The sequence below is a fragment of the Columba livia genome, chromosome 12 (genome assembly GCF_036013475.1).
Source record: "Columba livia isolate bColLiv1 breed racing homer chromosome 12, bColLiv1.pat.W.v2, whole genome shotgun sequence".
NCBI lineage: Eukaryota > Metazoa > Chordata > Aves > Columbiformes > Columbidae > Columba > Columba livia.
In genome coordinates, this window is record NC_088613.1 from 12,359,032 (window position 1) to 12,384,199 (window position 25,168).

Sequence of the window (25,168 nt, forward strand, 5' to 3'; positions counted from 1 at the left end):
CATCACTCACACAAGCAGGTTCAAGAACAGTTCAAGAGATCCAGGCAGTGTTTACACCACCTGCTTCACTGACCAGACTTTTGAGCGCTTTTTAAAATATCAGCTTTGTTATTCTCCGGATTCTTTGATTTCATAAAACCAAATCTCTTCAGGAATCGAGGAGCTGAATCATTCATTACACAACAAAATCTGACATACAGCAAATTCTTCTGCCCATATAGCAGTGGATAGAAATAGGTCATATTGAGGTGAAGGCTCAATATTCCATTATAATAAAATAATGCCAATACTTAATATGGCCTTCCATCTCAAAGAATTTTAGAAACAATTCTTAATCTTCATACTTTGCTATGAACTTGCATGGAGTAAGTGAATATTTTCAGTACTTCTTCCTTTTGGCATTTCCTATGCCTTACAATAAACTTAAAAATAGTATTAGTCAGAAAGAGAAGCAGAGACCGTAAACTAATAATGGGTATTATTTTTAGAGGTATTTTGGATCTTTCAGCTTTTATAGTAACGCTACTGGAATGTCAGAGAAAACCCAAGGCAGAAATAGCGTCCTGTTATCTTGTTCACATGAGTGTCCCATAATTTTGATATTAAATATTAAATTATAAGAAAACTAATTATAAAAATACCAGCATAGAACATACTTCATAATGCAGTAAAGAAAGGAAATTAAACTCCTGCAAAAACATCATCCTATTGGTGGCCTTTAAAATGTTTAGGTAATAATGTTTATTATTCAAAAACTAGGAGACTGGTAGGATACCAAAACAACCAGAGCATTTTCTAGGAGATTCCAAAGATACTCCCCATATTTTGAAAATAATTAACTGCATTTTCTCCAAGTGATAGAACAAGCAGCAGTAGTTCAGTTTCCCTGAACTGTAACAGACACACACCCAACATCCAGGCATTATATTTCAAAGAATTTTAATTAAATCTATGTAAGAAAAAAGGAAGGTTTCACATCTTAATTGAAAAATCGCCAGCTAGAGAACTGAGACAGTGAGTTTGGAAAGTACTGGGATATAATTGAAGAAAAGAACAGATGAGAATATTTCAAATGGTCTCACTAGTCAGCAACTAGTGTAAATACTGCAATTCAGATAATGGCATTTTACCGATTAAGAGAAGAACTAATTTCTACTCTATTGCTCCTTTGCTTTGAGAATTATACCTCGTCTTTGAGAATCCCTGACTGAACACAAACTTCATCGCATAGGCTGCCAAAGCTGTTGATAGAAGCACTTTACATGACAGAGCAAGACACCAGCAATGTGAGATAAGCAGGTATTTATGATCGCTTTTGCGCTTTTATCTGCATTACAAAAATCACCGCCCTCTGAGGGTCCTTTTGAAAGTATTTGGAAAGATAGGGAGAAAAGTGCTATTTGTGTGCTTTGTATCAGGCCATGCATTCTGTGCAATTACAGAGGGTGAATGCTGTAAGTAAGAACAAGGTAACAGTTGAGCTTTACTCCATGATGTGAAATGAAGCAGTTAAGTCCTAAGATTTTGACATGGGAAACCTGCCAAGGCCAGATGGAAATCTCAGCTGTCATGAGCAGAGGTCATTTCGCCCTTCTCAGCACAAGGTGTTGCTAAAATCCTGTGTACTGTTCATGCAACTTCATCATACCTATCTTTTCTAATTAGGAGCTAAAATTATTTATGTTCTATACAATTTTCTTGTTATTCATTGTCTTGTCTTTGTTTGGTTCTACTTTTTAATTATAGAAGTCCACCAGAGATGCCCCTGAGGTAGTACTGATAATCTAGGTTTACATTTCTAAAGAATTGGTTTAAGGAAAGCTTGGATAAGCTTTAAAGTGAATCTTTGATAAGCCTTTGTTCTTTTAAATTATTTTATCATAGTGCAGCATTTTCAGAAAGGGCAATTCTTGCTGAATAAAGGAAAGGTTTATTGGTGACACTTTTATCGTGAAGCTTTAAAGGAACTGCTTCTAAAATATTTTTACAAGGTCTATTTAACCCTCTGAAACTATCTATAAACAACTCTAATTACCAGACAGGCTTGATGTTGATAATGTTGTCCACCAGAGAAGAATACAGAAACACCTCTTCTGTAACTACAGGGTGGTTTGTACCTTTTCATTTTAAAATAAAACAAAATTCAAGGTTTTTATTACAATGAGCTGAAATAAAAAAACGAGTAGCAATGACAGTTCAAGTTGTTCAAGTACTGATGAAGGCATATATATGTAAAATTAGGGGGAAAAAAAAAAAACTTTAAAAATACCACAACCAGTGGCACAGTACATGAAATAGTGGATTAAAGGACGGCAAAGACATGTTAGCAAAAACATTAGAAAAACTATTTCTACGAGAAATAGGTAAGTAATAAATGAACTTGATTTAGACCTCCTAAACAGATTAAACATACTACTTAAGTACCTTTAAGTCCTGCTGGCTATGTTCAAGCTACACATTAAATTGTAAGATCATTCATAGATTTGAGGGTTTTTTTCCATATACGTAATTTCCTCTTGACTCCCATGTAGGTACTTTTGTAGAGTAAAAATCAACTATGATGTGCTGCCAGACATTAAAGCTTTAAGTGAAATCAATCTAACAAACTAACCAAACAAAAATCTCTACGAGATTGAAATCCTAAAGTCAGACTGGAAGAATCTAACATTAGTTTATTTTGCTTGCCAAGGGGAAGTGTTTCGTAGGATTCCGCCTTACAAACTTCCTGATGTTGTCTGCAGGGGCTAACAATGACATTGCCCACCTTTAAGTCATGTCCCTTACATTAAGACCATCACCAAAGGCTGTCAAGACAATGAAGTAAAAGAACTTCCTCACACAAGTAGCATACCTTACATCAGGAACTTCTGCTGAAGGATGCTGTAGATGCAACAGTTCTACACATGTTCAAAAAGCCTAACTTCTCTTTTCATAAAGTAATTAAATACACAGAAATGAAGTCGAGTGTGAAGTTTGAGAGGCGAATTGAGTACGTTGTTGGTATCAGTTGGTATCAGGTGGATTTATCAGATACGTTTACCCTGTCCTCCCTTTTCCATAGACTTTTACTTATGAACACTTTTAGAAACAGGATACTGAACTAGATCACCTACAGGGACATTCCTATGTTTTCAAGCTTATTTTAGACCTTGCTTGTCTAACTTAAGTACAATATTTGCTACCTCACATTTAGCACATAGTCGGCAATTATACTACCACTACTAACCTAGAGTTTGAGCACTGTAAATACCAAATAAGGGCTATTTCTAGACTAGCTTCAGCATCATGATAACACACACTTGAAACAAAGTACAACCTATTCAAACACATAAAATATTTTCTATGTTCTGCTATCAATGACCAGGCCATTTTCCTCAGCTTTCACTAGAATTGTTTTAAACTGCACTAACAATCCTTTGCAATTTAACATGTGTTTACTTAAAATGTCAGAAATCACACATAATGAACGTTTCGAGCAACTCTTAAGTCAGATCCTTGGGTTCTGTCAAAAAAAATCTGAGACCAAGTAAAGATGATCTCAAAGTTCACTGCAGGAGACCTGAAAAGTTCTAACAGTTCATTGCAAATGACAGGGGGAAAACATCCTATTTAGAAACTACTTGCTGGTCACTGATGATGATATATTTACCAGATGCCTGAACATCTGCATGTGAAATCATGGTGTGTCACCCTCCAGGTGTAAAGAAGCACAAATCAAAGTCCTCTCCATCCTTCTATCTCACAGATGAAAGTAGAGGGAATGATTTTCAAAACCCACCAGGTCAAAGGAAAAAAAGACAATTTACCTGCATTAACCTATCCTGTCTCTCCTACCACATATTCAGTAGCACAAAAGCATGTTACTAATTGCAATGTCATATTGTTATGACAGGAGTATAAACAGTGTACCTGACCTGAACACAGGAACCACTGTTTATACTAACAAAATTCATGGTATTTTTCAAAGGAATCACAAGGTTTGGAACAGTCTTCCTTACAAACTATCACAATTTAACATTCTGCAGAGGGCACCCTCGGTACAGTTAGAACAGATCACTTTTTTCACTGCATCTCTCCTTCTCCATGACTTTGGCTACGTAATATCACACTTAGGATTGTCAGAAATATACAGTAGAAAAAAGGCTTTCTCTGATGGTAGCATTACAATGTATGATGTAGACCTGTGAAAGAGAACAAAGTAAACCTACACAGAGTACAGTCACTTTTCTTTTCAAGTATCATCAACGCTTTTTTGGCTTAACTTCTCATGAATGAATTTTCTGCCAAGAACCATGTACTACTGCTAAAGACAGTGTCTATCTGCTAGTATTATTTTTATTCCATCTTCTGTATTGTTCCTTGGAAGGCTTCTATCTATTCAGAGATACAGGAAGAAACTTCTGCATTAAGTGAAAGGAGGATTACAAGCAAACATGGTTATAGCAGCACATATCCTACATGGCATAATATGAAGACTTTTCAGTATTTTAACAACAAGTTCTCATAATCAAGACAGAAGCTACTGTCTACATTGGCAGTGCAAGGAAAGGCTCATTTAAACGTTATCTAAAAGCATATTCTCTCTGCATTGTCATACTGTTCAAACTGTTCATATCCAATGAACTGTTGTTTCTGCTGACACAGCCACTTCTTTTCCAACACTGCTGCTCATATGACCTTTTCTCCTTTTTTTCTCCTCCTTCAGAACCATTTCTGGGCACTTCCACAAGAATTTTGATTGCTGTTGTAAAGTTTGTGTCATTGCCATCTGAGATTTGTTTGCTGGCCTTTGTGAAATGAGTTGATGGTTTAGTTCATTTCCTAACAGGCAGATGTTCACAGCTTAAAACCAAAACATCACCTCCACTGACATAAAGACTTCTAGCCAACAAAGAACATAAGCATATGCTCACCAATGGGCAAAACACATGCTAAACTGAAACACATTTTTAAGTGCTCTTGTGGAGGAAGCTGAACTTCACAGTCAGACTAAAACAAACAAACAAAAACTAACAGAAAATGAGCTCTGGAAGATAATCCTGTTTGAAAATATCTGAATGATACTGCTGGATGACTCGAGCTTACTCCTGTGAAGACAGAATTTCAGCAAAGGTGTATGTGGTGACAAACCTCTGCTGATACAGCTGTATCTACAACTATACAGTAAGAGCGCTTGCGAGCTGGGGCGAGGAACACATGCAGAAGAAACAAAACTTGAATATTCATCAGTGTTGGTATCCCTTACCTTGCTAGCTACTCTAAAAAATACTTCTCTGTGAGTTAATACATGCCCTATACCAAATCAATCCCTAAGGGTGATACGTTTTCCCCCTAGGCAAGTTCTTTACTGATTTTAAGATCAGATTCTTTGAGGGAAAAAAAAAAAAAAAAAAAAAAGTTAAATTACTTAAATTCACCTTGATAAGGCGGTTTACAGATGGGGACATTCTAATCATTTGTCATTAGAAAAGTTACTAACTAACAAACAACATGCAGCAAATGTTATTTAAGACCTTTATTAAGAACACTGAAGTATGCATCTCTGAATTCAATTAAAATCTGATCTTTCTTCCAGAAATGGTTGGGGCAGAGTTTAACACCCCTCTAAAACTACCAGGATGCAAATTCAGGTGAGTAGCAGAGTTTCCTCATGAGATACAACCATTTGGTATTATATAGCTGACTCCTTTTTATTCAAAAATGAAAGCAACTTTACACTGACTCTAGAGCGGTCTTCTGAGAGTAGCTACCGCTACTGAATTTTGTTTCCAGTGTATTTTTCTCAGATTCAAGGAAAATTACTTGCTCTTACTTTATGTTGATTAAATCATGCCAGCAAGTGCTTTAATTTATGTGTTCTAGCTAGCAAAGTAGAACACAATTTTAATTTTGGGGCAAGGATAATCATAATTAAAAATACATTAGCTGATTATACTAAACATCCATTCTGAAAAAATATTCCACATCATGATTGATGAGTTATGATTTGTTAACTAACAGATTTTGAAATGATACAACTTTGTAAGCTGATGAGTGGTTTTGGTAATATTCCAACTACACAAAATGGGACACTTAAGACCAGACACTAAGAATTCAAAAGGTTTTCCATAAACTTACAAAAATCTAAGCTAAAACCTTCACAAGAATTTATGAGTAACCTAACCTGAGATTTCTAATTTCCATTAATAAATAACAGCTTCCTGAATTTTCTGCAGCTACTGTTACAACATTTTCAGGAGAGGAGAATATCCTCGGTAAAGAAAGCCTGCACTTTTCAGTTTAGGATTTGGGTTTTGGTATTTCAAACAAGTTTGGACCCACTTCTCATACCTTTAATTATAATTCAAGTCAGCAGCAATATAACAGGCATTCATCTTTATTTCCAGGCATTCCTGCTTATCTTAATTTTCTGCATTCTTACTGTATTCTTGTGCCTGTGCCCACTACAGTGAACAGTGTTAACACCAGGAGAGAAGGAACTAGATGTGTAACGCTGCTGTGACATGTTACAGCATCAAATCTGTAAATATCTCAAGTACCAGAGAACCTAGAGAAACGCAAAGTTCAACCTTCATGTAGAACATCTTCATATAAAACAAAAGACTGGAGAATCATCTTTCAAATGACAAATTCTAAAATAAAGGTCTAAATACTTTGAAGCTTGAGTCATCAAGGATGGAGGAATCTCCTCTAAAGCAGACTCACTATTTTCTATTTCTGCATGGTAAAAATATCGTACTGCTATAATAGGTACTTAATACTTCTTCACATATCTCCTCAATTGATCTCATGTTCAAGTTTTTGACATCTTCCACAAGCAAACATCTCATATAGGATATATTTCTTTAACAGGTATTCATTTTATAAGCTCCACTATAATTTGTTAGTCTTACATGATGCCTTAAGATATTTCACACATTCTAAAAAGGAAGCTAAAAGGGAACAATTTGCATATATTATTTGCTGTAAATATTGATCCACCAATGGAGAGGCAACGGAGAAGTGCTTGCATTTCTACAGCTTTTAAGAATCGTTTTTCAGGATCCATTTTTAAACCTGGTGAAGAGATTACAGCCCTGCTCACCACCGCAGCTAAAGGCCACTCGACACTCTGCTTCCAGGCGGTGACATTCAATGCATATTATGGCAATTTACAGATCATGAAAACTCTTACTTTTACTCTTTGAGTTATTACCTATTCATCACAAATGGTTCAAAAACCTCAACTACTGCTATCTGTGTTATGCAGAGAGTGAAGCTGCCTTTCACAATTTTGACCTGGTATTTTAGCCAGCTCCCACTGACTCTCAAGGATGATGCACAGATACTCTTGTGTAATGTTCTGGATAACTTAAGTCTTTTCTCCCATCAGAAGAGAGAAGCTGTAATTTATCTAATGTCTGAGAACAAAAACAAAAATAAAAAAGCCTTTATCCACCCTCCACAATCACTATCCATTTTGGAAAGGTAAAGAATTAAAAATCTCAGGAAATATGAATAAGCATTAACAGGATTCAGCTATAGGAGTGATCATGGTACATAAAAGCTCAGAATAAAATGATATTCATTTAAAAGCCTGCTGTCAAATGTGACAAATACGTGAGACTTGGGAGCACATGCTCTTTTCCTTTCACAAGCACACGGCACAAAATTGTCAAGCCTGGGGTACCATTCTGGTTAGCAATGCAATTGCCAATATTCATAAAATGTACACCAGATAAAATGTACCAGATTGCTCCTACTGCATCAGTATCTTCATCACAAAGCAGACAAGAAGGAGGTGAAAAAAATATCTTCACAATAAATATATATCTAACAAATGGTAAATGGTTCCTTACCATCAGTCCATGCCTCGCCCTGCTCCAGCGCCACGTACTTTTCTGGTTTTGTACTTCTTTCCTTCTGTTCTTCCTAGAGAGTCTTTGAGCTGTCCTGCACTGAACTGTTGTACCACCTGCACAAGTCCCTGCAAAGCCTCACCATGCTTCCTCATGCTCTGGCTCATACTTTTTCTAATTCTCCTGGAGAAGGCAGCTACACAGACCAGGAGAAATACCTCCTAGCTACCACTAGGAGAAAGATTGGTTTGAATTTCAATTTCAAAAATCAAAATCCCAGTCATGATAACCGTATTCCACCCTCTGTCATGACAACATAAATAAATAAAGTAAAACCCAAAGAGCCTAAGGAGAACTGAATGCTGTTTCAGAAGACAGAAGAAAGTCACATTGTCCTGAATCCAAGGGATTCACCTCAACTAGCACTAGACAGGTCACTGAGGTTCCCAGAGAGACACTGAGGCACTGTACAGCTGTTCACTGTACAGAAGGCCCTGGAGAGGACTCTGAGCTTACTGGCACATCTGGTGCCTGAAATTATGTGTGATCCTGTATCCCTCACCTCTTTTAAGCACATAGAGAACCCCCAATGGAAAACTCTGACATTTTTACCTCCCAAGAATTGTCTATAAGCTAAAAATTACTAGACAAATATCGTATCTACCTCAAAATACTTAGATTTGTTCAACTTGCTCAAAATGTTAACATTATGTCATACATCACCCATAATGAAACACCCTGAGGAATAACTAAAAGTTATGAACGATACACCTACAGGGCTGGACAGCAGTTGCACACAACCGTACCTTTTGTTTTCAATCTTTGTTCAAAATGCAGTGCCTGAAAATGTCCAATGAGCTATTTCACAGTACAACAGAACAAACCACTTTCTTCTACCAGAGAATACTGTTGGGCCCAATTTTTCATTGCTTGGATTTTTATTTTTAAGCTTTCTCAGCCCAGGCAAATGCTTTTGCTCTGACAGCATTTAATAACAAGTTTGACCTTGGAGTGTCTAGGTTTAAATGATTTCAGAGTACGCTGCAGCAGAAAAATCAGGGGCCAGGGATTCTCTTCCTTATTTGAATTTTATTATTTGGGGAGAAAGGGGAATCCCTTGCTTCACAGAAGAAATTACTTTTGAGCCACAGCGTGAAGACTTTTTGCATGAGTGCACGAAGAGCCACAACTTTTTATGCTTACTGCGGTTGATATATGATTGTCACCATACTCAAAAGTAACTTAGCTACCTCCTCCTGGGAATATCCCTGCAAATACAGTAAAGAAAGGTGAGAAGAACTCGTTTGTATTTAGTATGTGTTGGAGAAGGAATATTACACTAACAAATGGAACAGCTTGAGCATCATCCCTTCCTGTGACAGTCCTGTGGGCTCATACAGCTCAAAGAAGTTTTGAGAGACTGCAACCCAGCCCTTTCCTTTTCTAGTGGCTTCACATCCAGCATTCCCTCTGTGGAACCCACCCTCATTATCAAGCATCATTCCCAAGAAAGGTACAGGTTGTAATGAAGAACTACCATTGACTACAGTTTGCTGTGTTTATCATGTGTGGATTGAAGCATATACAATTCTTTATATCTGAAGGGCCAAACATGCAAGTATTTAACATAGATAAATAAGCTTCCAAAATGTAACCTATTTATCTATTTTGGACTTTTTTTATTATTGATTTCATATAAGGCCCACATAAACTTTGAGAAATACTAAAGACAGGCACAGAGTTAACTATTTCATTTTAATGTTAAGCAAGAACAAAAATTAACTTCTGTTGCTGAACAGAAAAAGTTACAGTGGTGCCAAAGTACTTTTTGGCATGCTTGTCTGAGTTATTACATAATTCAAAGCTTTAATCATCTTTGGCTAGAGCTGCATTAATCTTCTTTCCCCCCTAAAATAATACCATCGCAACTACAACACTGCAGATACAACAGCAGGACATGGTTCCTGACAGTCTAATCATTGGTTCATTTAACGATATTCACAGGGAGTCAATGTTGCTGTTAACTCTCTGTCCTTCCCCATTCTAAAAAGCCACCAGGTGAGCTGTTTCGGTAGTAATAAAAATGGAAAAATGCCACAAAATAATTTATTGTCAACAGATCTACAGAGAAAAGCAACACTGCAGACAGAATATTGATTGCTGCAGGAAAAAACATTTCAGATGTGCTGTGCATTAGAGTATACAAACCCTATTATGTAACGTGAAATAATGTTACATTTTATGGACATCTTCTTTCCATGGAAAAAAATGCTCTCCAAATTCATGGTTTATTCATGCTCTGTACTGATCTAAAGCAACTTGACTGCATATGACATGTTAACTATGGTAACTATTATACAAATAAAAGGTATTGATCCCCATATAGGATATTCTTCTTTTGCAAGTAGGCACAAAAGTGTATACAAATTCTGCAAAACATTGTTTTCTTGGTGTATCATACAAACTCACAAATGGGAGAGAGGAAAATGAAGAGAGAAAAAAATAAACAGAACCAAAGACAAATCAAGTAATTTGACCTTTTTGTTCTCTGTCCTGGAAAACAAAGATGACTAAAGAAATTATACTCCTTTAGTTGTTCATAAATCATCTTCTATTTGATCATGTGATTTCCTATTCAAACCTCTCAATAACTGTGATTTACATTTAGAGTTACAGTTTACCAATGACACTCAAATGTCAGTTAAAAACATCAAATTTATAGTGACCAAAAGCCATCAAAAGCATTACATTTAATATATATTTTTTAAATTGTGTATTTAACTCACAACCCTTGCAAAGCCACTGAGATTCACAAATGACAACTACAAGCTCTTCCCTAGAGGCCCCACAGGGAGAAGTGCACAAGGGCTGGCATCCTCCATTGGCACTGTCCTCACCCACGAGCACATAGGTTCTCTCCATTTGTTGTCCTCAGTCTCTTAAGATGTGACTAAAGCATTTGATCTCAAGCCAAGAGCCCTAAATCCAACATACGCTGTCATGTTATGACTATTCCCAAAGACAGATAGACCATGAGCTCTCTGGGCAACTTGGTCTAGTGCTTGACCATTCTCACTCTAAAAAAGTTCTGTATCATGCTTATATGGAATTTCTTGTATTTCAGTTTAGTCCCACTGCCTCTTTACCCCATCTTTACCCAGTTTGGTATTTATACATATTGCCAAGATCCCCCCAGAGCCTTCTCTTTTTGAGACTAAGCAATCCCAGCTTTCTCAGCCTCTCTCCCTATCACAGAACCAGGCACAGCAAAGCAGAGATGGCTCATCAACAATGAGTAGGTGGGAAGAACCATCTCCCCTGAGCCCAGCAATGCTCTTCCAAACACAGCAAGCTGGTGCTGGCTGCCTCAGCCCAAGGACAGGTTCCTGGCCTGGGGAAATCTTGTCCACCAAGTCACCCCTCAAGTATTTTTCTGCAAAGCTGCTTCCCAGCTACTTGGCCCCCAAAACTGCACTGGCACAGGGGATTATTCCCCCCAGGCACAGGACTCCACATTCCCCTTTGGTGAACTTCATAACATTCTTGTTTGGCCATTTCTCCAGCCTCCCAAGATCCCGCAACTATCTGATGTGTCTTCATTTCCGATACATAGAGGCAACATACAAGTCTATGACAGCAATGACACTCAACTTCATGAACAAGCTTTTCATCAAACAAATATTACTTTCTGCAGTAGAGATAATTTAGTCTTTGTGTATAATTGATTTGTGCCTGCACTTAAAAATGTCTTTTGAAATCTATATTATAACTAATACTGTCACATAATATGAAGCAACACTTTTAATTTAAAGTTAATTATTTTCCATTATTCAACATTAGTAGACAAGACAAGAACTCTAGCTTAGTGCCAGAACATAAAAGAAGTTTTTCTGAACTTATAATACATGGGTTTAACAGCTTAATGTCAAGAAGCAATACTGTAAATTAAAAACTAAATAAAAGGATTATAGTATCTCATATTTAGAAATTTCACATGACTATAGATAATTAAGTGAAATATTTTTACAGCATTGTCCTGAAATCTGCAATTATAAAGTATTTTTACAGCAATAGCACAGTGTTTGTAATAACACTTCAGACATAGCATTACTATAGCATTTGAAACTCTTACTACAATCTACTGCATTTTTCAAGGTTTTGTAGGAGGTATTTCTACTTCTCTCTTCCTTTTATCATCACTACAAGACAGCTCACTTCACTTAGCTTATCTAAAACACAGCAGGAATTGGTAAATCACAGGTATGACAGGGAACCTCATTCATTGCAGGTATGAAAAGGTGCTACTTTTGAGGCCTTGTTCAACTGACTGTTTCAGAAAGAGAAACCACATGTGGGCTACACATAATTTTTCACAGCTACTTCAAATTTGAAGAATAAAAACTCTTCATAAGATAAGCAACATTATTTGAGTGCTGACTTTCTGCAAATGCAATAAGTTTTCAAAATAAACAAAACACTTGGAAATGAACACCACCTAATTTTGAAGGTATTTATCCTTCAAGTGCTAAACTTCAGAGATCAAGACCTGCGATCCCTTATGGAGATTACAGAAGAAATTTGAAATATCATTTTGAGTCTTTGTGTATTCCTTATGCCTCAGATTATGATTATTCAGAAACCTCTGTCAAAAAATTTACCCACAGCAAAGATTTCCTCCTGGAAACTTCCCATTAGAAGTGCTCCACGATCTGCATTCTCATGCAGATTTGAATTTGCACTTACCCTTTTTCCTTTACCAGTTTGGGTCATTGTGGCTCATCTTCTCTTTGAACTCTTTGGAGCTGTCCAGGTGGCTTTAACATCCCCACCTCTTTCAAGAAGTATTATTATATATTCTCTCCTTAAACAGATTATCGGGCACTCTCCTAAAGAAAAAAAAAATAAAAATAGTGTCACTGATTTTATTTAAGTATGTCCTTGGTAAAGTAAGACTCATCCACAACAACAAATCCCCTGTCTCAATAAGATGTATGGTCCTCCTCACTCCCTTCCCTTGGCCCATTTGCTACTGTTTGGAATGTTTCACCAGACCTTAGTGTTCTCTTATGAGTTCGAACACTAAAGATATACGTGACACGTGTGTATAATTACATATATATACCTCATTACTGCCTCTTAACTGAGGAAAGACATGATGGCATTTAATTACTTTAACCTGCCTAACTACATAGTTCTTTCAGCGTTATGAGATATTTAAAGAAACCAACTCACACTTCTGCCAAAGCATGAGACCTGAAGTCCACAAAACCTGTGACATAAATTACCACATTCGCAGCATATGGTTGTTTTTTTGACAGAATGTGTTCAGATCTATTCAGTCACTCAATCACTCCCGCACAGATTGCAACCATTTGATAGCTTCATATCCCACATCTAACATAACTGCTGACTGAAACAACCAATCTTATTTTAAAAATATATACACACACACTGCATACACAGTGTAACAGACCATTGGCAATATGCTTAAAGAACTTTCAATCACATTAATTAATAACAAATAAGCAGTACAGGTTTATGCCTATGGAAGTCAGAGCGTCCCTGCACACAGACAGATGAACCGCAGCATCCAAGGCCCTTCAGCAGGCACAGGAAGTTTACAAAATAATTGCCCTTTAGTCATTACAAGATTACTTTTATTTTAATGGATGCTGGTGTGTGAAGGAGAATATAGAACCAAATTTTATTTCTGATATGTCTACATCAATAAAGGTGCCTAATTAAGGTATTCATTAAAGTATACAAAGTTAACTTAACAGGAAAAATCTAGAGAGGACTATTACATTTCCCCATTAAACTAATTTAATTTCGTTGTAACGCAAATTCTAATAAGATGATATTATTAACTAGTTCAATTTCAAAATGTCTTATCATGTTTATTTTTATTATGTTACTAAGCAGAGCAGCAATTGACTTAATTTATTTTATTAAATAACATTTCTCAATCCGTTTAAAAAGGGACAAAGGCCTATTTCTTTCCTTAGGCCATTAGTGTGCTGCCATTTTAAACAATGGATTACTGTTCAGGTTTTCAACAGTTTCACAGACGAGCATTCAAAACTATGTGTGCTTTTTTACTCAAATCAGTCATTTGGTCTGCGGTTATATCATTTATGAGTGTTAATAACTCTTGTCATTATGAATAGGGAAAATTGCTACATTTCAGTTTTTTTCTTTCTTTCTTGCAGCTTTTAGAAATAGACAACATAGACATTTCCATTATGATTTAAAATTATTATTGATGAAAAACTACAAAGCTATGTTTAACATTCTTCCAAAATGGAAAGAGATGAAATGTCCTTCATAACAAATTAAGGTACTTTTTTCTGTAATGTTATACTCAGAACACAGAAAACGTAACACATAATGTTCCTTTCACAAAATCAGAACACCCTTGTCTAAAAATCTGGCTGCAGCTAGCTAGCATTAAATGGTCCTGTAAAGTTATGCACAGTTTGCTAATCCTGGGGCTTCAGAGTTGCGGCTTTTCATCCCTGGGGTCTTCAGACACTGTGAGTATCACCAGTGTCCAGAGCAGCATTCCAACCAGTGACACCTCACTGGCAGTGATGGAAAAGAGCTGGACATCACTCCACCACTGCCAGCTGCATTAGCCAGTGAAAGGGGTTTAACCTTGTCTGAACACTCTGGAGCAGGAGCCCAATAAATACTGAGACCACAAGAAAGGACACGCGGAAAGTTGTAATGCCTGCAAGCTGGGCCAAATACAACCCGAACATGTCTCCGTACCTTGGCAGTGGTAATTCTCACCTCTGATGCCTCCTTTTCCTCCCTTATTGCTATTGGTACATTCTACCACCACTTCACCTGCAATTTCTCCCTTGTGTATTTAATGTCTCAGATACCCAGCTCTGCATGGTGAAGCTTCATCCGGTTCTCTGTACTTGACCTCATCTGATCTGCTAAATATTGATCTATTTAACATAGTATATGCATTAGAAAAAATCAATACTAAGTTTTGAGGTCCAATCTATTGATACGGTTCAGAACCCAGAAGAAGGTCACTCCATGTCAAATGAGGATGTAACCTAATAGAAAAAAAGCTACTTCTGTCAGTAATGGACAAGTCATTTTCCTCCCAACAGCAGATCTTTGGTTAACAACCAATATCACACATAACCTTGTAGCATGGTAACTTTGATTGTACACTGAATCAATGTTAATGAAACATTACTAATTGATGTAGCCACTCAATATCAATTATTATAAGCTTTGTACTCTTTACCCTTAGACATGAAGCATTGACCAAGTCTCAAGCTAAGTCTGGACCCAGCCACACCTAGGCTCCAGAAGGAGTTTAGAAAGCCAGGGAGTCCACTCTGAATCTCATGACTCAACGGGGGGGGGTTTCCTACCCTTTTATGTCTCCAGGTTCTGGGTGAATCATTCTTACTCAATTCTGCCTCAATTTTCCTTTGCATGTTCCTTCTGAGCAGTAATTAATAAGGCAAAACTTACCCTCAAGCTTACTGAACCTTGTCAAATCTCTGTTAAATTTTGTTAAATTCCATCAAATTCACTGAACTCGGTAAGAATATTATTTTACCTCAATAAAACATATTGTTCCTTCTGTCTTTTGGGTGATGTACATTCCACTCATCTGCCACAGACCTTATTTCAACAAACAAAATGCTTTTCTAACAGCTAACACAACATAAATGTTTATTTATTTTTGAAATTAAAAAAAAAACACACACACACACAAAATAAGTACTTGCATAAGCCAAGGCTTTCCACTATTCCTACATTTCTTTTAGTTCAGTCCAGGAAATCTCAAAACTAAACATTTTGGTTGCAGAGGTCATATCAGTTTAAGAGCTTCCATCTGCTCTGCTACATTGATTTTCTAATGCACATAACATGTTCAAATGAATATGGTCAATAGTTCAGCAGACCAGACAAATCAGAGACCAGAAATGCTGCAAAGATTATCCTGATGCTTCACCAATCACAAGTATGGCCTAATGTCAGGAGATTAAAGGGATTTAGTGTAATGTCAAGGGATTAAGTTTCATACTTCAATACAAGTACAGTTAAACACTTAATAAGCAATTATAAGCACCAAAATACACCAGGAAATACATAAAACTGAAAATAATAATTTTGAGGAAAACCGTATTTTAAGTGTGAATCAGCAATTAAAATCCTGGGCAATCTCACCTGCACCTCCCCTAATAGGGCAAACAGGGAAGAGGCTAAAAACATGAATGGTAAAGAAGAGAACACCACAAGATCTTACCCAGCTTGTAACAAAACTCAGAGCTCTGTTCAATGAGTCAGGTGTAATATTTCTTGATAATCTGGTACCTTTAGTGTGGCTCATACAATACATCGACTGTTCATTGTCAGAGTTTAATTGTTAAAGAAAAATGGAAAAAGCCAATATTATGAACTTGTTTCAGCACAAAGTCTTAAGAAAGACCTTTCTCCACTACAAAATTAATTGATAATTTCAAATGTAAATAGAAATTTTCCTCAAACCAGACATTACTTTGTTTGTTTGTTGGTTTTAAGGAAAAAGGTTGCCAGGGCCAGTGTTTATGAAAACTGAACCACAGTGCTGGACTGGTATTGACACGAAGCTCCAGCACACCCTCCTCTGAAAATGAACATTGACTTCAATTAACCTGCCTACATAAACAATCACCACAGCCTATTCACACATAGAATCCAGAACAGGAGATTTCATAGTATTATTTATTATCAAGTTAGTTTTGCAGCTGTGGGAAAGAGGTGAGATTTTGTTTCCCCAGTAGAAGTTGTACTTTTTAGGTGTCTTTCCCCTGCTGATACCTAGCTCAGAAAAACATTACAACATAAAACGCTCTTCTCTGAAATAGTGCTTATCTGATTACATAAACTTCTCATACTCTTCTTTAAGCAAAGACTCCAAAATAGCAATATAATATCAAGACGTATAAAACAAATACTCAAAGCATCAATAATAAGTTTAGAATTACAAGTGTAATTAACTGAGAGCAGCCTATGTCATGTATTGGTTACACACACCTGCAGTTCAAGCATTTGTTTTCCCACTTCAAGGCAGTGTTTCTAAACTCCCTCCTACGGCTCTGGCTTGTCACAAACACCGATGCAGTTGTTGCTGCAGATCCACCCAATTTGTTTCAGTTCTTTTCCCCAACAGACAAGGTGATCTGGAATTTTAATTTACTTCAGAACTTGGCATTATATATCTGAATATATAAGTAAATAAATTGCTGGTTTACTCTCATTATTGTTGTTGTTGGACAAATATAGGAACAACTGTTCACCTCTGTGTACTGCCTGAGTAAGATTTGTTTGCAATGATCTCTAGCAAGAAAACACAGACTTATTTTGATATCATTTACGATAAAGACTCCAATTAGTTTCACTGATGCAATCTACATGCTCATTTCCAGGAGTGGTGGAGCGAAAACATTTCCTCACACAAATTCATTTGTGTGAGCCAGTGACGGACAACACCCATCCATCACAGTGCTAGATATTCAACACCTCAGAAACAAATAAAAAGTTTATAAAATACTACAAAAATGTACTGGTGAACGCTACAATGCTGCAAATGCTGATTTATTTCCACAGAAGTCAATGAATTGTATTCTACGTTGAATTTAAGTAAATGCAAAGCTATGCGAATGTTGACTTTTCAAAACAGACACACACAAAAAAGGAACCACTAGTATATCTTAATCAGAAGGTTACAGAAGTATCAGTTCTACCTGGACCCCCACGCCAAACTCTCAGTAACATCAGCAGGACTGGCAGAGGTGCCCATTAACATCCCACTGACTCTGTACATGTATGAACAAACTACATTATCTGGAAAAGAGAAGAGTCAACAGGTTGTCTGGAAGACAGGGAAGAAGAGACAGTTACATAATGAAATCTTAGTAGTTGTAAAAATTCTAATCATCAGCAGCATATTATAGCACTTCTTTAAGCTTCCATAGAAATTTTTCTTAACCAAACACGGTAGATCAAATTCTGATTCTAGAGATCCTGCTGTAACTCAGACATTTTTATTTGGTGTAATACAAATACAGTTTACAGAAGAACCAGATTCAGTGTGTTTACAAAGGTTGTTTAATATCTTCATTGTTCTCTTATATGTAGGAGCTCCACTCTGCAAGGCCAGTAAATGTCTTGGTGAGTTATACTGGTGTAAATTCCTTGGCAAGTCCAGTTTCTTCTTTAAGTACTTAAACTGGTTGGATAAAATAAATTTTAATATTCAGTTGTTTTTTTGCCTACAAAGTGTCTACCATCTACAGAGTTGCTGTGTGTTTTCCAAGTACTTAATCCCAAAGTGAAAAGAAGTCCAAAGAAATGGCTCTGCTTGCAATTTAAAAGGAAAATCAAAACATCTACTCTTCCCCTGGAATTTTGCCCTGCCTCTATGAGTACTGGGGAAAAGTACTTGAAACTAGTAATAGTACAGAAAAGATTTTTTTGTTGTTGTTCACGTAGCTGTCAGGCTTTCTCAAAAAGAAAAATCAAGCCAAAAAATATCCTTAATAAAGGTACCTGAAAACTCACTCCTTATCCTTTAGTGAACAATTTGTTACGGAGACTTCGTGCTCCTGCCTTCTAATTGACACTTTACATCCAGAGTGTTCTTCTCTTGGAAAATATCCTGTCATGCAGGACTTACATACTTACTTCAGGTAGAATTCTGAAGGACAGTCTATATTCTCCTGGTTTCACAAAACAAAGATAGCCCGCACAGATCAGAACATTTCTTTGGGGTGTTGTCAAATCCCCAGATTCCCATGCCTGTTCATATCCCCAGAAGATATTACAGCTCAGAAGACACGTACACCCTTCTCAAACAGCCCATTCACTTACACGTTCTGTCTACAAGGCAAACTAGTGGAAAATAAACGCCCCGTCCAAGACAGTTGTGCTGTCCTCTTTATCCTCACCTAAACTTATAAAGACAATAATACATGGGAAATCTGTCAGGAATTCTCTAAGGTAGGACTGTGGCCAAAGATAAAGTCTTACACAACTTAAACCCTCCTCTGTTTCTGGCCTACTTCTGAGCAGCTCAGTGACTCTTGTAACATTGCCAATAACCTTACAGGTTCAAGGGAACAAAAACAAACTGCATGATACTTTTAGCTTTACTTCTATTTCAGGATTCCTTAGGAAACTTCAACACCGCTTTAAAATGTCACCGATCTAGAATTATTCAGCCAACACTAATTCTTGCTGTTTCCACCTCTTCAGCCAACTTAAACATTCTCAAAGAACTTATCAAAATAATTTTTATTTTCATCAAGCTTAGAGCTCTTCAGTTTGTCTTCTTTCCTGGTATTTTAACTATCACCATTAACTACTCTAATAACGTATCATCAGACTCTTAAGTAATTTGCAACATTCAGTAAATTCAGTGCCATGGCTGTGCTATAAGTCACTTCTTGCACAACAGCTGCATTTCTAGCTGTGACACTTCATTCACAGAGCAAGGACTACGCTCATGACAATTACACTCATCCCTTCAAATGGCTTCAGTTTAAAGATAAGGAATCAAAAATGGAAAGTATTTCACTCAAAATTCAAAAAATACCACTATTTCTCATATTTCTTGAAGTTATTACTTGGAGCTTACTTTTGTCTCAATTCTGGGATGCAGAGTAGGGTAAGAAAAAGTCATCCTGTGTAGCTCAAAGCAGTATCATTGAGTGTACAGTTTCAGATTTGATGGCCAGAACATGTTAACCTGACATACAGTAGATGATCTTACTTGTAAGAGACCGAACCCATTTAGAAGCAAAAAAACTGTTGGAGGGGAAGCTTTCATTACCATGCAACTAAAATTATTTATATTTACTGAGTTAGGGGAATAGAACAAATTAATTATAGGGGTGGAAAAAAATAGGATAAGAGTTTTGATTTTCCAAGACACTGAAACTTCAGACATCATTTATTTGTGTTCAAGTTGGGTTCGAAACAATCATCATCATCAGATATACAGATGTACAGGAAAAACTAGAGTTTCCCCATATACTTAGAATAAATACTAAGATTTCAAGTCTGTTTATTAAAAAAAGTACCTATCAATGTAACAAAAGGAAATTAAAAATAAACATGAATTCATTTTACAATATATCAATTATTTACTTCCTATAATATGGATCTAAGTCACTTTTTAATTCAAAATACCAGAACGATACAATGTAATATAATTTCTAATCATACAGTGACATCATACATAGCAAGATATTTCATGCTCTGTAGAGTAAAAAATGTCGGTCAGGACCCACAGGCTACAGTCTAGCGATGTGGCTGTGAGTTTAACATATTATTCTTTTGGGAAAATAATAAAGCAATTTCACACACAAGCCAACAATCTTCAAACATTCTGATTTCTTAAGAATAAAGGAGACTGACACCTCATGCCTGACTGGTGTGAGTGTCGCCCTACTAGATGGAAAAAGTTTTCAGTAGGAAAGCAAGTGGAAAACATTTAAGTTTTGACTTGTTGTAAATGAAATACATTACAATGGATCAGGAGAACCATAATTGATGCTGAAAACGGACAGTCAGCTCATCCACCTGTACATTTTACTGATACAAACCTCCTTTCTGCTGTGACAGGTTTGCACTCCATTGGTATAACTGACTGACTCCTGAAGAATAACAAGGGTTACCACCACCTCTTACTTAAGCTATGAGGGACGCTGCTCCATCTAACCGCACACAATTTTAGCCCAGTGTCTCCAGGGATGACAGCTCAAGGGAGATAACAACAAAAACAGAAACTTTTTTCATGAGAATTAACATGGGACCTGCCTCTGAAGTTCTGGTTAAGGTTCCTCTCTCTCTACCATTTGTGTACAGATACATATTTCTTGTGCCTGTGGAGATCTCAGCGGGCAAAGGTATACACATGGCAGAGTTGCAGGACAAGCCACATTATGTTACGGAAAACATTTTGAAGATTTTTTTACATTGTTTATAGCTGCAGCATATTTACACACAATACCTAATAGTACCTAATGTATCCTCATTTAATCAGCATTATCCCTCTACACAGCAAAAACAGTACACATAGGATGCACTCAAACCCAACCTTTCCCTCTTCCTAACACTCAAAAATGCTTCCAAACTAGCGACGGATTATGGCAGCACCATGTCTGTTATCATGTGTCACACAAGTAGAGCCATACAATAGCAATCAGCTCAGAAAGATGGAATATTAAAGATATTTTTTTGTTATAGAAGATCCATTCAGCTCCTGATTCATATTCCTCATCTGAATCAAGCACATGTACTGCAGTCTAGACAACCGACATCTTGGTGAATGCTCAATTTAATCATCAGGCTGGGTATTAGTGAGGAAAAGACCTTGCACTAGCTTTAATTTCTAATAGAAAAATTAGCAAAGATACTGAGGAATACATAGTGAATGAAAAACGTCAGTTTGAATATACATATTCTAAATCAGGTTGTTGTTTTGTCATAACTACTATAAAATTTAACAGAAAACACTTGAGTTCAATATTAGGCCACCAAGAATTAGAAATTATCTATTTGCTTTTTTCAATAGAAATGTGCATAAAAAACATCTGGCTACTAATGAGCAACTCTCAATTTCATAAAATACAATTTGATAGGTAGAAAAGGAGATTGTTGTTGTTTTGGTTGGGTGGGTTTTGTTTCTTTGTTTTTGTTTGTTGTTTATATTTGTTTTGTTGTTTGGGGTTTTTTAAACCTTCACTAATTTTAAATATGCTTGCTCCCCTTGTAAACTCTTGTGGTACATTTTGTTTACATCTCAAAATGTTAGATTTATTTTGATCTAAAACCAAAAGCAGAGCAGATTACAATTGAAAAGCATAAGGAAAAGTTCAAGTAAGAAAGGCACTGAACAAATTGACAGTAGCAAAACTTCACCTTCTACTTGAGTTTATGTTAGGGCTCATGATCCAACTAAATTCCCACATTCCTCAGAGATCCCTTGGGGAAGAGAAAGGAAGAACACCTGAAATATAGATGGTTACATCTCCTCTTTCTTCAGTTTATGTTTAAATTCTGATATCTGGTCTGCAATTCAAAACTTTTGGGCAGTTACAAGTTACGAGTGCCAGACAGTATGGGCTGGCTGCTTATGAGACCTTGTCACACTAAATGAAACAGGTTTTCCTTCACACCGTGTAGTCAAATATCACAGTGCATTCTGGAAATCAGATGAAATTAAGCATACTGCTATTTGGCCACTACAAGGAACAAGCTTCCCAATCTATCCACTCAGTAATTTAAAGCCACTTCATTACAGCAGTGCCTTTTTAAAAAGTAATAACATTATGAGTGCTTCTAGTTAAACTATTAAGTTTATCTTTTTTTCCAATTAAATTTACTCACTTATTACAAAGACATGAGCGTATATGAAACCGAAATTGTTCTCATCCTAAGAACACGTCCAGGTTTTTTCCAGAGAACTTATTTTAACACTTCAACATGAAAAATATGCTCATGTGAAGATAAAATGCAACAACAAAGCAGCATCAACATGTGCAAGGCCACTGGTTCTTCTATGGTTCAGTCAGAGCACTACAAATTATTTGTCTAATGTGCAAATTGCTGAGTTACTAATTGTGAGATTCACAACACTTAAGCACTGCAAAAGTCGAACCCCAGCTTCCCCAGTCCACAAGACACAAACCGAAGTCAAATCGTTTTCATCTGCCCTATAAAATTTCAGTCACATACACTTCAGTTCTCAGAACACACCAAATGTTTGGGCCATTTACTGAAAGTACAGATTTTTAAGAAAGGTTAAAGCCTCAATTCACAAAACAAAGACTAAAAGGAAAAGAAAAAAAAGAAAAAAAGAAGGAATGCCTGAGGCACTGCTTTCATTCTGAAAGACAAGGAAGAACGAGGCTCTTAAGATTACCAGCCAGGTGACTTTTACAAATAACAGGTTGTACAGATATCAAGTCCACTTTAAATCTCCAAGTCTCTTCCTGCTGTTTGTAGTAATAGGAGTACCTTAAAAATATATTAAATGTATCTGAGGAAATACTTTTACTTCCCCTACTTTTATTAGCCTTACCTTTGGCTTTACTAAGTTACACCAACCCAAATTTAAATGCTTTTTTACATTCAATAATGTTACTTAATTATATTTCTTTCCTAATACAGGTGTGCTTTTCACCAAACATATTGCACTCAACACTTAGACATAAATGCATTTGCTCAAAATAGCATCAATTACATATATCACACACACAGTATGTTTGGGATTGGAAGGGACCTCAAAAGATCATCTAGTCCAATCCCCCTGCCAGAGCAGGAACGCCTAGATATTGCTAGACCACTCTCCATCATCTTTGCCAAGTCTTTGGAAATGGCAGAGGTGCCCGAGGACTGGAGGAAAGCAAATGTCACTCCAGTCTTCAAAAAGGGCAAGAGGGAGGACCCGGGTAATTATAGACCGGTCAGCCTCACCTCCGTCCCTGGGAAAGTAATGGAACGGCTTGTCCTTGGTGCCATCTCAAGGAATATCAAGGATGCCAAACACAGTTAAATTCATAGAATTTGCTAAAAGGATAATCACACAAGAGCTTCAGAAATAAACCGTTACTACCTGAAGATGTGACAGCATAAATAGCAAGTACTGCTTTTAGAAATGTAAGTATTTTTTTAATGATGACTCAATGCCAGTAGAACTCCATGTATTCTGTAAGGGACAGAAATTTTCTTCCAAGATGTGGATTTGCATCAATATATGGAATTGCAAATAGTCAAATGCGCAAAATCAAGTGGCCCCAGCCTTTGGTCCTGCACTTTGTACAAAACAGAAGTCCTACATGTTCAGTAGTCTACATAATGATGCGTAGGTAGATGTTAGTATTTCAAGTCTTAGGGCAGTACTAGCAAATTAACTGATAAGTTGATATATATCAAATTTGTTCTTTCTGAACATGTTAGAATTAAAATACTGGGGAGGTGGAGATGAGTCACAGAAAATTTTTACTGTGGTGTGGCCTAAAAGCTTACAGCCAAGGTAGCTGCTAATATAAACAGGAAAGACCTGCTGACTGTAGCACAGTTTTGTCCACATTGTCTATGTAATCATTGCCTACTATTATACAAACACCTCTATTTATAAGCAGAAAATGGGCTTCTTAGACTCACAACTCCTTTACTCTCTTATTTATAGGATCTACTTATTCTAGCTAGAAAAGAAAAAACAGACTGGCAATCAGTTTATCCCAAGCTGTTCCAAAATTATGCAGTCACTTCATTTCAAGTGTGACTAGTTCGAATATAAGGAAAGTGGTGGCATGGAAATAGCTGTTGACAGGCTTCCACCTGTGGGAAATGGGAAACACATCCTCTGTTTTAGGGTATTGTCATGAAACAGCCACACAAGCCTCCAGAGCCTCTTTCAGGATTCCACAGAGATATCACAAGGCTCAAACTTTCATTTCTCCAAGGTTTTGATTAGAAGAAATGCATTCAAATTCAAACACTCCAATAAACAAGCAGGCGAGCAGAGTTAGTTACAAGTCCTCCAGGTACTACAAACCAGACAAGAGTCTAGTGTTCCTCAAAACTACTAAATACAACATAAATGTATTCTTTACTGTAATGTAATGCATAATTACTTTTTTAATTTGCACTGCTATTAATACCTTCAAAGAATATGTGCCCTAGAAACAGTCATTATCAAACACTGGTCATTAAAAACCTGTTGTGGCTAACCAATGATAGCTGAACTTTAGCTGTATTACTTTATACTATTTACTACTCCAGACACTTAAGACCAACATTAATTTAAGAAGCTATGTACTAAGCAAGTATGTTAGAACAGGTTTCCTTGAACAGAAACCTGGGAAATGTTAGGCATGTTTTCAGATCAAGGCATCCGTTTCTAGGCACATATACCAACAGATGTCCAAACAAGTATCTACATGTTAGAGGGTGCTTGGCTGTATCGAAATATTGCTATTTTGACAAAATAAAACTTGTGATTCCAGTCTGCATCTTAATAAAGCTCAGCTCTTGAAAGTTAAAACCTTTCAGTGTCTTCAGGGAGCTGGAAACAAGGAAATCCTTGATCTCAACACAATTTCTAACTTCCCCACTGTCCTGGTTTTGTTAAAAACAAGTTTCTCTTTCAGTGAATTTTGCCTGTCAGCTAAAGCCTTCATATTAACTGCATTTTCCTGGAGAACCAGACACATGTTTTGGTAAACCTAGCAATGGAATGCAAACTTATTGATAAGCGCGGATGGACATCTCGCAAGAGGGGCGACGAGAAGCAAGTGAGCAAG

General features: G+C 36.7%; 1 long non-coding RNA gene across 1 annotated transcript in view; it reads right to left on the minus strand.

Moving 5' to 3' along the window:
• The window catches only part of LOC110362878 (uncharacterized), a 330,506-nt gene that overhangs the window by 246,430 nt on the left and 58,908 nt on the right, over positions 1 to 25,168 (minus strand). The window contains exon 3 of the long non-coding RNA XR_010475687.1: positions 12,582 to 12,724. This is a non-coding gene — a long non-coding RNA (uncharacterized LOC110362878). The remainder of the gene's footprint in view (positions 1 to 12,581; positions 12,725 to 25,168) is intronic.